The sequence below is a fragment of the Simochromis diagramma genome, unplaced genomic scaffold, assembly GCF_900408965.1.
Source record: "Simochromis diagramma unplaced genomic scaffold, fSimDia1.1 OVJJ01000610.1, whole genome shotgun sequence".
Taxonomy (NCBI): Eukaryota; Metazoa; Chordata; class Actinopteri; order Cichliformes; family Cichlidae; genus Simochromis; species Simochromis diagramma.
The window spans coordinates 628267-639635 of record NW_024387063.1 but is presented as its reverse complement, the minus strand read 5'-3'; positions in this window follow the sequence as shown (position 1 = coordinate 639635).

The window sequence follows — 11369 nt, the reverse complement described above, 5'->3', positions numbered from 1 at the left end:
GTCCGTCCTACACACCGGCTGTCAGAGGAGCCCTCCCCCATGAAAAAGTGTTACGTTCCCCCACAATTACCTTCACTTCATACGTCACATAACAGTGTTACGTATTATTTCATTGGCAACAATCAAACAAAAAGTCCTCCTCTATTGATAAACCTCAGCTCTCAACTCTTTCTCAAAGTAAACTCCGGCTGAGCCATGACCATCACAATTAAGCCTGTTGAGACAAGAAAATCAATTACACTCAGGGATAGGGGAGACTTCATCCGTCCTTGAGGGAGGGGATTGGAGGGTGCATCTGGGTGCAATACTGAACCTTTAACTTTGGGTACCGACATGGTAAAATTACACAGACACGTTTTTAGGCTATATTGAACCCCCATAATGTCCGTCATATTTATCAGAAACTTTAACTTTAAGGGCCATTTACTGTTAATACCTTGGCTGCTGTGCTGCACTTCACCTGGAGTGAAGTGTTGAGTTTCTACACTCAAAACCAGAAAAGTAGACCGTCCCCCCAACAACCAAAAATAAAACAGAAAAAACAGAGAACACAATTAGGACACTGTTCATCGAAAAGATGGTGCTGACTGGGCTCTGGCTGTTTAACCAAAGTGCTACTGTAGGGGGCTGCTGTAGTTTAACTCCTGCCCACCAGTAGCTGCGTCAAACAAAAAAGGGTGACTCGGGGTCTGACTATTCATCCATTCTCTGCGCTTTAATTTCCATTGATTGTGAATGCAGGGGGGAAGGAGGAAGGGGGTCTTCAGTGAAGGACCACGACACGCCTTCAGACGCGGACAGACCCTTACAAGCCATCTGCCACTAACTTCCCCCTCCCCTGCATATCCAGAAAACGACGTTTATTTCCCTGCTTCCCTCCCTCCCTCCTCCGGCCTGAAGCGCACATCTCTATGTGCCTCTGTCCACTGGGCTCCATCTACACTCAACTGGAAGCATGTATAAGGACCTGTAACGGTATGGGCCCTCCGGGGCCATATGGCGAGGGGGAAGCAGGAGAGTTTTTTTCCTTTCTTGGTCCCAGAAGAGGAGACACCACATGGTCACTCGTGGGAACGTAAACACAGCGAGCATCACACGATATCGATCATAAGAGGCGGTGATCGGGGAAGGGGAAAAGGGAGGGTGATGCTGTGTGCTGATCAACTGATTATTTACAGTAATATCTTTTCAGTGCAGAAAATATGACTGCAGACTTCACCTGGAGTCAAAGATGCACACATGATGCTGCTATGGTTGGTGGTTCAATCCCCTGAATGAAAAGGAAAAGGTGCAGAATCAATGTTCTCTTGCTGGATGCAGCTGAGAGGAGAGGGGAGGGGAGGGGGGCGCTAAGGAGGAGAAGGAGGAGGAGGGGGGGATAGAGGCCACCCGTGTAAGCGCTGAAAGCCTAAAGGAAATGGCAGGTTTTGAATGGGCACGTTCGCGAGAGATGCTATTACGCATTCCTCCTCCAGGCGTAATAGCTTACGGGGAAAAAACACCTTAGCAACAATATGGAGAAATACAATTCCTTTGTGTGACTTTACCAGTGTTTTATATTCCATTTGGAAGACCATGCCATCAGAATTTAGTTTTGCTAAACAGTTATTAGGTTCGGACCATTTTAAGGCTCTTTGGAGACTTGGGATTTCAGAGGAGACTTGGACTGTCTTCTCTCAGGTCCGCTTGTTCTACCTGCTCAGACGCAGAGATCAACAGGCTCCTTTGTGTCCAGATCAGATTACTGTGGCCAGCTGCTCGAAAAGGGGGCCACAGGCCAGACCCGCGTTTCCCCAGGGCCTGTCGGGGTTCCGCGAGGCTCCGCACGGCTTCCCACGGCTCTTCGAGGCTCCCTGTCCGGCCTGCTGTCTCATTTGCATACTTTGCTGTTGGTGGAGACGTGCTGAGTTTACGTTTATGGGAAGAGTGCGGCAGTAATTACGTGGGAGGCCCGGAGACGCGCCTGCAAGTGTGTGTGTGTAGGCATCAGGGACCTAAGGGGGAGGTAAAGAGCGAGCTGTACGTGGCCAGTCGCGTGCCAGTGTTTATAAAAACACATCTGCTGCGCACCCTGGGGTGACGCACCACAACACACGCGGGTCCCTAAGAATAAAATCGATAAATCCACAACTGATACCGTGCGACACACGTTTACCCAAAACATATACTCATGTTAATGCACACACCCACGGTCCTACAGTAATGACGAGTAGGGGAAGGATTAAACAATCACAAACCTTTAATAAATATAAACTTATAGTTGTCAAAAGTTAATGATAAAATGATAAAATTTACATAGAAAAGTGAATTAAAGTTTAGCCTGTTTTTATAATATTTTCTGTGCAACAGCAACCAGAATAGTAGAATAGAGTAAAATTGGCCTTTGTTGTTATTGTACATGTACAACAAAATTATGGGTGCTCCACACCAACCGTGCAGGAATAAAATATAAATACCACCAGGACAGCAGGAATAAATAACAAACACACAAAATATACACAGTCAAGAGGATACATACATGGATGTAGGGTTAAAAAAAAAATTAAAGGCACTTAATGGGTAAAAGCAAGTAAGACCTTTTTAAATAGATTATAACTCTGCTTTTGATTTAATGTGGTTTGACATGGGAGTGTAGTGAATAAGAAAATAGGGTGAATTATATTTAAGTGGCTTCATGTGACTTTGTGACTTATATAGTGCAATTTCCCACCTAATTCTTCTGAATTTAGAGTAACAACTGGAAAATGCAAATTATACTGTAAGTGTTATGAAACAATACGCACTTTCAGAGTATCATAAAAGAAGGGAGATAGACAGTGTATTTAGTGGCCACTTCATCAGCTAGACCCTGCTGCTGCTGGGCTGCACCCCTTTGGCCTCCACAACTGCCTAAACTCTTTGAGGCTTAAAGTCAACAAGCTGCTTGAAATATTCCTCAGAGAATTTGGTCCATGCTGACATGATAACATCACACAGTTGCTGCAGATTCGTCAGCTGCACATCTGTCATGTAAATCTCCCGTTCCACCCAAATCCCAGTGTTGATCTGTTGGATTGAGACCTGGTGACTGCAGAGCCTGTTTGAATACTGTCGACTCATTTTCACGTTCAAGAAACCACTTTAAGATGATTTGAGCTTTGTGACCTGGTGACATGGTTGACTGGCAACATTTGCAGCCGTCAGAAGACGTGTACACTGTAGTCATAAAGGGATGGACATGGTCTGGCAGTTTGGTAAGAAAATATCCACCACAGGCTCCCAGCAGCCTGAATCATTGATACAAAGCAGGATGGAGCTATGCTTTCATGTTGTTTATGCCAAATTCTGACCGTACCATTTGAATGTCACAGCAGAAGTCAAGTCTCATTAGACCAGGAAAGATTTCTCCAGTCATCTGTTGTCCTACAACTATCGTTGCACGCATTTTATATACTACATCACGTGTTTGTTAATGATTGCCAAATGTTAATGCCATTTTTGGCTTTTGACCTGTTGTGTTACCCTGAATTGAACCTTTGCCTCATTCCACCCGCTTTTATTTGTGATGCAGTGGAACAAGCCGACATGGACTGTTTTGTTCATGTTTGGAAAGAGAACTATTTACTGTTTGATAGAGTCATTAAACACTTAACAGCAGGGGCGAACCTATCATTTGAAATGACTGATAATCTGCTATTGCAAACATCATTTGCAACTTTATAATATTAAATCAAATGACACTTATAGACCATTTAAATTATTATTATTATTTTACATCAGTTGCCGCTTTACAGTGATGCCAAGTGAAGGGTTTAGAAAGTTTACAAGCCAATTATTAACATATTAGTAAAGATGAACACATGTATTCTTTGCTGACAGTAACTAATTATTTTTCCCTTTATTAACAATGGTTATTAATATTAAAGTGTAAAATTCTACATGCCCTTAAATTTCACCTAGATTTAAGATCACATGATCAGTTTCATTTGTCAGAATTCTTTTTTTTTTTTTAACAAATATCTGCAAAATCAATCAAGAGCTGTACTTGGTGTTCAGTGCTAGTTAGCAATCACATGATGCTATTTGTGAACTTTGTATATATTACCTGTTCAAATACATGCTAGCTTTGTTGGTAGCATTTTATACTAAGAAAGACCAGCCTCACAGAATTTATTGCATGGCCGTGGCCTTGTCTTCCTTTCATTTTTCACCTTTCTGATGGGATTAGGAGGCAACTGTTGCTGGTGGAATTGCTATTTTAAAGCAAAAATGGCTGCCAGAAAGCTCAAAGCATGATCAAATACTGTTTTATGCTACAGCATTGAGTATTCCCTGAACTGGTGCCTGGGTCAAAACATAAAGACAGACCCAGAACAATCTGAGCAGCGTTGTATATGAAATTCAAACATTGAAAGTTCTCTTTTTCCCCAAGAAGGGGTGCAACACATCATTTTTCATTCTTAGGTCTACTCTTATTTTGTTCCATTTAAGCTTAATCACCAGTGTGAATGATGAGAGAGTAAATGGAAGAAGTCCATCTCCCCTCCCTCCCTAACTCTCTCCCTCTCTATCTCTACAACCACGAGCATCTGCCCAGAAATGAACAGATGTAGGCACCTGCATTGTGGGCTCACATATGCGCACATGTCCCCCTCCTCAAACCCCCTTTCAACCTTCTATGGGACCCAGAGCCCACCACAATGGGGCAGAGATCAGGGATGCAGTAACCAAATACTGCCTATCCCCTCAGGACACTCGTTTTGTTAGAGGCATTGTCACCAGTTATATCAAGTGGGTGCACCAAACAATCTGCTATATGACTGCTCATTTGAGACATAACATAATTCAGAGGGATGTAGGAGGGAGGGAGCAGAGAGAGGGGGAGTTGGGTGGTGAACAGAGATGGCTGTCTGGACAATTTTTGCAGCTCCAGAGTGAAGTGGTAGATGTTTTAAACAAGTGAGCTTAGGTCTTCTTGCAGCTGGGGTTCGAGTGAACTGAATATGGTTAAGTGGCTGTTAGGCTTTTTTGGAGAGTGTCAGGGTGGCAGGTGCTAGCTGGGGTAGTAGGATGAAAGAGAGGCTTGTTGGAGCTGGGTGGGTACAAGACCAGGTTACACATAAAAAGCCTTGTTTTTGTTGGAGAAAAGAGCTCCGACAGCCCACCGGTAGAGCAGCAGTGGATAATGGTGCCATAATAGCCCCGTGTTCCTATCTCTCAGCTGCCGCTGGACGACAGAGGATCCACACGCACCTGTTGTCGTCCCCTATTGTGTCCAGTGAACATTAGTGTGCTACACCTCAGGAATGCTCCCTGTCCAGAAGCCTGCCTGTTCGTCCCAGGAGAGAGCTTAGCCATGGTGGGATGATGGGATTGTGTCAAGAGTGTATGTGTGTGTGTGTGTGTGTGTGTGTGGGGGGGGGGGGGGGGGGGGTTGTACAGGAACCAGCAGGGAAGCTTTAGAGGACAAGGCACAAAAAAGGAGGGGAGGTAGAGGTGGAAAGAAAGAGAGAGAGGGCGAGTGTGTTTCTCCAAAGCCAGTGTCCTCTCTTCCCCTCTTCAGGGGCCTGTCCAGAGAGCCCTGTCCTAAATCACTGGCCCCCGAGGGAAGGCTCTCCATTGTGAAGAGATGGCCCCTGCAAGCTGGGCCGCCAGCTGCCACTGCTGCAGCGTCATGCCCCCCTCACCCTCCGCGCGCACACACACACACACACACACACACACACACACACACACACACACACACACACACACACACACACACACACACACACACCTCCTCCCTACATCGCCTCCACCTTTAGCAACATGACAATGCTCCCTGCAGTCGTGGCCAGAGGCCAGCGAAGAGCATTAAAAAGAATTTGAAGGAGACACTTGAGAAAGGCCACAGTGGAGCGACACATTTTTTGGACAAACATTAATGATGACAAATTCAAAAGTGGGCCACAGTGCATGACACGGTAACCTGGACAAATCTGACTGCCAGCCGCCCAGAGAGACTGAAACCAAGAAAAGAAACACCGAAAGATTTAGTGTGATTGTTTTTAACTTACTGCAGATGATGCAGGGATCGAAGCTCCTTCTGAGTCTTCAGCGTGCTCCTTTTTTGTTTACTTTAAAGGTACAGTCCCAGCCTGGACTTTTTTCTCTCTGAAAGAGACACTTTGAGTATCATGTTGTATAAAATCAGATCCTTATTTAAACCTTTGGACGGGAATCATAAAATCAGCACAGTTTATCAGTCGTTCGTCAGGTAATTACACTTATCTTATCAACTAAGACTTAGTCTCTTTACGTATTTGACGCCCACCCCCGTCAGTTCAGAGCTACAGTCTCTAGACTACACCGCGATTACGCTGTTAACCCCTTAACACCTAGTGTTTATCATATTGGATAGATACGGTTTTTGAGACTTCTACATCATCAGTGTGATTTTTTTCCATTGAAAAAAAAAAACTTAAATAACTTGCACAATACATTATACAAAAAACTAAACAATGATAGATGTATCAAATATGGTACAAATTAAAGCTCATGTATGCAAATTAATATCTATTTTTTAAAATGTTTTAATAATTATCAGATCAAATTATCAATAAACACTTTATTTTAAAAAATCCTCTCATGATTGAGACTTTAAAGGGTTAAACTACCATTTAGATGAAGTTCAGCTATATGGCTGCTAGTTAACTGTATGATACGGTATTATCAAAATAACGAACTGCACCTTGTATCTTAGTGTTATGTAATCTAGTTGTTATTACAATTTTCACTTTCAGTTTCTCTGAAAGCTCAGGCATGTGCACCTTAGCACTTGAAAATGCAAAGTAAACCAGAATTGAGTGGGTATTTGGTTATTGACCATTCACAGTCTTTAAAGTATCAAAACACAAACTCCCAGAATCCTGTGACCATATATGTAATCACATGACCCAAATGTAAGTGTCATTTTATAGGGTAAACTGGAATTTCTTATTTTGCTTTTGCTCACAGGTTACTTCAGTAATCTGTGACTAGGATTCATCTGTAGCATGGGGATTGGTGTCTCCCTGTGACAGCTGCCTGGCCCTCCCTGAGCCTGGTTCTGCTGGCGGTTTCTTCCTGTCAAAAGGGAGTTTTTCCTTTCCACTGTCACCAAGTGCTTATTCATAGGGGTTTATCTGATTGGTGAGGCTTTCTCTGCATTATTGTAGGGTCTTTACCTTATAATATAAAGCAGTTTAAGGGAACTGTTGCTATGACTTAGCACTATATTGATTAAATTTAATTGAACTGAAATGATTTGAAGATTCCACAATACACACTCTGTGTCAGGGCATAATTCTGATGAACTCTATGCACCCATGATAAAAATGTGGTAAGTTGTGGATAAAAATAACTTTATAAAACTATATAAAACCATCTTTAAAGCTTAAAGCAGAAGTTTTAAAATATGGAAAATGAGGGAAATTTAAAAATATTATAATTCTTCAGAGAGTTGGTTATCACAGCCAATTAATTATTAAGCAGGTCCTTAATCAGGGATGTGATGAGAGTCCGAATGGTCAATTCAAAGTTGTTTTTTTATACTTGCACTGCAGCTGTAAACTAATCTTGACGTGCAAGAACACAGATATCCAATGCTGTCACAAGTATGAAAAGAAAGTCAAAAATAGAGCTATTTTGGCTTTAAGCATAGTGTCTGGAAAACACTAGACAATAACCTGCTTTTCTGTAAAATCCTACAACATTGCAAAACCTTTTTGGCCAGAAAAGAAAACGAACTACAAAAATTAGAAAACATATTTATTAGCAATATTTCAGATAACAATTCAACAACAGATATTATATACCTGAAACAAATTGTTGGTGTCGTTGTCCCTGGGTCGTTGGTCCAGGTTTCTCTGGTTTTATATTTTTGATTATTCTTGGTTCCAGTGTCAACATTATTGTTGACATTTGGGCTTTCTGTTATGGTGCTACGGTTACTTTCAGGTAATTTGTGTATGTAGCTAACAAGAGATTGTTTACCAGTTGGGTTTGTGTCATACTGCCTGTTACACAGCCAACCTTGACACAAATATCAACATGTTGCTTGAAAACTCAGAGCATTACCTTTGTACTACTCTCTTGGTTTTCATGCTGCAACTGTGCTGATTGATAGCAGATGGTCAGCAAGACATCTTCCCAACATGTTAAGTCCAACCTTGAGTAACATGAGCTCTTGAATGGAAGTTGACGATGGCAACACTTCACCTGTCCATCAGCTAAAGCATGCAGCACAGGAAATGCCACAGACTTTCCAGTCACAGTGAGTACCTAACTGTTTTTGAGTGGCCCAGCCAATGCCCAGGACACAGCTGAAGATGGTCATTGACAGATTTTTCATACCCAGCGAGATAAAGCTTGAAAAACAGGAAGAGTTGTCTAAATGGCTGAAATTCATGTATATAACTGAATTTTTAGCAATTTCACCCTATTGGCCTTGTTTGACTGACCTGTGGTAAAGATGTATCCAAAAAACCCTGACACAATAACTGCTGCAGCTTCCACAAAATGTTGGATCAACAGAGAAATTTCTGTAATTTTCAGTAATGCACATATAATATCATTGCAAGCAACTGTGTAATTGTTCTTTTTGTAAGTTTCTTTTTTTACTGCTATGAAAAAGAGTATAAAAGAGTATCTCAACATCTGCATGCACTTGCATTTTGAGTTAAATATAAACATGGTCATTGGATTTTTTTTGATCATCGTAAATGTGAAATGTAAATTCGACATCATAAGAGCCCCAGCAGAGATATTGTTCAATGTATTCTTTCTTCTTACTCTGCTTAATTTTATTAGTTAGTTTTATGATTAGCAAACATTTTGAAAAGTGAAAATGAATACATTAAGGGGTTTCTCAGTCAAAATTATTTTTATGCACAAGGCAGAAACTTTCTAAAATGTTATCAGATGATGGCTTTCTCGCTCATGTATGATCTATTTGAAACGATTTATCTTGGAAAAAAAATGATGGAGATGCGCAAAATGAGCTGTGCTGCCTCACCAGGAGAAACTGTTGAAAATTCATTAAAATGACACATTCGCACTCACTTTTTGTACCCTTAAAAAAAAGAAATGTCATCCCCCCACTGCTGCCATCAGTTCCTCTGCTCTGCTGGAGGATTTTCCCATCCATAGCTAAGGGAGGTATGCTCCATTGTGCAGCTTCTAATGATGATTGTAATGATGGCTTGTCCATCTTTGATAAGAAACAGCACGCCCCTCATTAAAGGCCCTGGGGCCCTGGTTCTCATGGCTGCCGGTGCTTCCCCAGGAGTTGGACAGCAGGCGAAGGGGAGGCGAGACGACACCCGTGGCACACGCCTGTTGACCGTGCCACAAAGCAAAAGCGTGTGACACTCGCCCTACCCCCGCCGCTCCTATTGTCCTCCCCATGGGTCCCACAGACAAGACCAATCCTGTTACTCTCCCACCCCATGCCCCCCACGCCCACATCCAACAACACACACTGCTGCCTAACACTCCCCTCCATCCTTTCTCCCTCTCCTTCATGATCAGTTTTACCAATCAGCTGATCGCTCCCTTTCTCACACACCCACCAGTGTTGCCTTCCTTCCCTTCTCTCCCCTCCCCACCCTCCGCCCACCTCCTCCTTAACCTCCCCTCTTTCTCCATCAGCTGCTATGTAAGGTGGAAATCCATCATTATGTGTAAAGAAGGTGCTTGTGCATGCTGCTCAGCCATTACAATGCATACACACAAACACACATGCATGCAAACACTTATTTGGGGTGTGTTGGGTTGGGGTCTGATTGGTCCAGGAGGTTTTGGGTGGGGGACTTTAATTCACTGATTCAAATGCAGACAGTATTTCTTGGTGTTGGTGGAGGAGGGTGTGGCAGGTGGGTGGGGTCTGTATTTTAGGGATGCTGGATAGTGGTCACGGACGTGGGATGGAGGAAAGAACAGGAGGAGGGAGGCACGGGGTGATGGGAGGGAGGATGAAGAGGAGGGGGAGCTGCAGCGGCTGCCGGGGTCAGGACTGTGTGTCCTGGGAAAGTTGGGTTCTCCATTTAAATCTGCACATGTTGCGGCCTTCTGGTGGCTGCGTGAATGTGCACGCTGACAGATGGCCCCAGCCCATAACTATAGAGTCCATGCACCCCGGTCCCCTGAGGGAGAGAGCGGGAGAGTGTGACAGATAGAGATAGAAAGAGAGAGCGAGAGAGAGAGAGAGGTTGCTAGAGAAGAAGAAGAAGAAGAAGAGAATGTAGCGCTCAGCTGATCCCATCAAAAAGAGAGACGAGGGATCGAGGAAAGGCAGAGTAAGGGGAAAGAGGAGGGATGTTGCATGTGTGTGTGTGTTCATAAAGGGGGAGGGGTTGGCCCTTAATCCCAAACTCTAAATTGAGTTAATGTATTTGCTTGGTCTGCATACTCCAAAAGGAGGCCTGGGGTCCCCAAAGATTCTGATTAGGTGTCTAGTTTATCAGATGTTGGAGGGTGGGGAGGGTGTAGGGGAGACTGTTTGTACATGAGTAGAATAGCAGCTTTGTATGTTAGGTGTGTGTGTGATTGTGTCTCTGTGTTGATGAGATTTATGTGTTTGTGTGTGCGTTGCCAGCTTCAGACGCTGCCCCATGTCTCCATTCACCGAGCTGGTAGATCTCTGGTGCGTTCCTCTTTGTTAATCCTTTTAGGCAACAGTGTCCTTCGCTGGTTTAAGATGATTTCTTAGCAATGTTTCGTCTGCCTTCAGGACGACGAATTGTCTGACTTTGAAGACAAACTTTTTTAAAAGCATTAATATCTTTTGCAGATGACAATTTAAAAAAAAACAAAACGGTTTGGTGTAATGACTTGATCACAGTTTATAGACTGCATTATGTTCAGAAATCCTCTGTAAGGGTAGAAAATGAAAACTTTTGCTTCCACACTTTTGTTGCCCACAATTATTCATATTTTTATGCAGATTATCAAACACACACACAAATTAAAATAAGTAAAAAAAAATAGATTAAATAAAAGTAAATTGATGAAAATGGGCCTTTTTGGATTGAATTGTAAATAAACATGTGGCTTGATTATTTTTATAAGTGTTTACCTTTTGGAGTCCGTCTGTCAATATGGCTCTGAAGCATTTTACATTTTGTGTCACATCTTCACAACTTTATATCAAACAGAAATAAGAACAACTGGAGGACGTCATCTTGATAGTCTCTAATAAATACTATCCTTCTGGTTCCACTTCCTCAGCTCATGCATGGAGTGGTTGGAAATCTCTTCTTATCCTGAGGTATTAAGTTCTTGGAGTTTGCTCTTCTTTTTGTATTTGTAGATAAAAACACAGCTTCTTTGAGAAAAAAAATAGGAAACAAAGTGTTTTCTTTGCATATAGA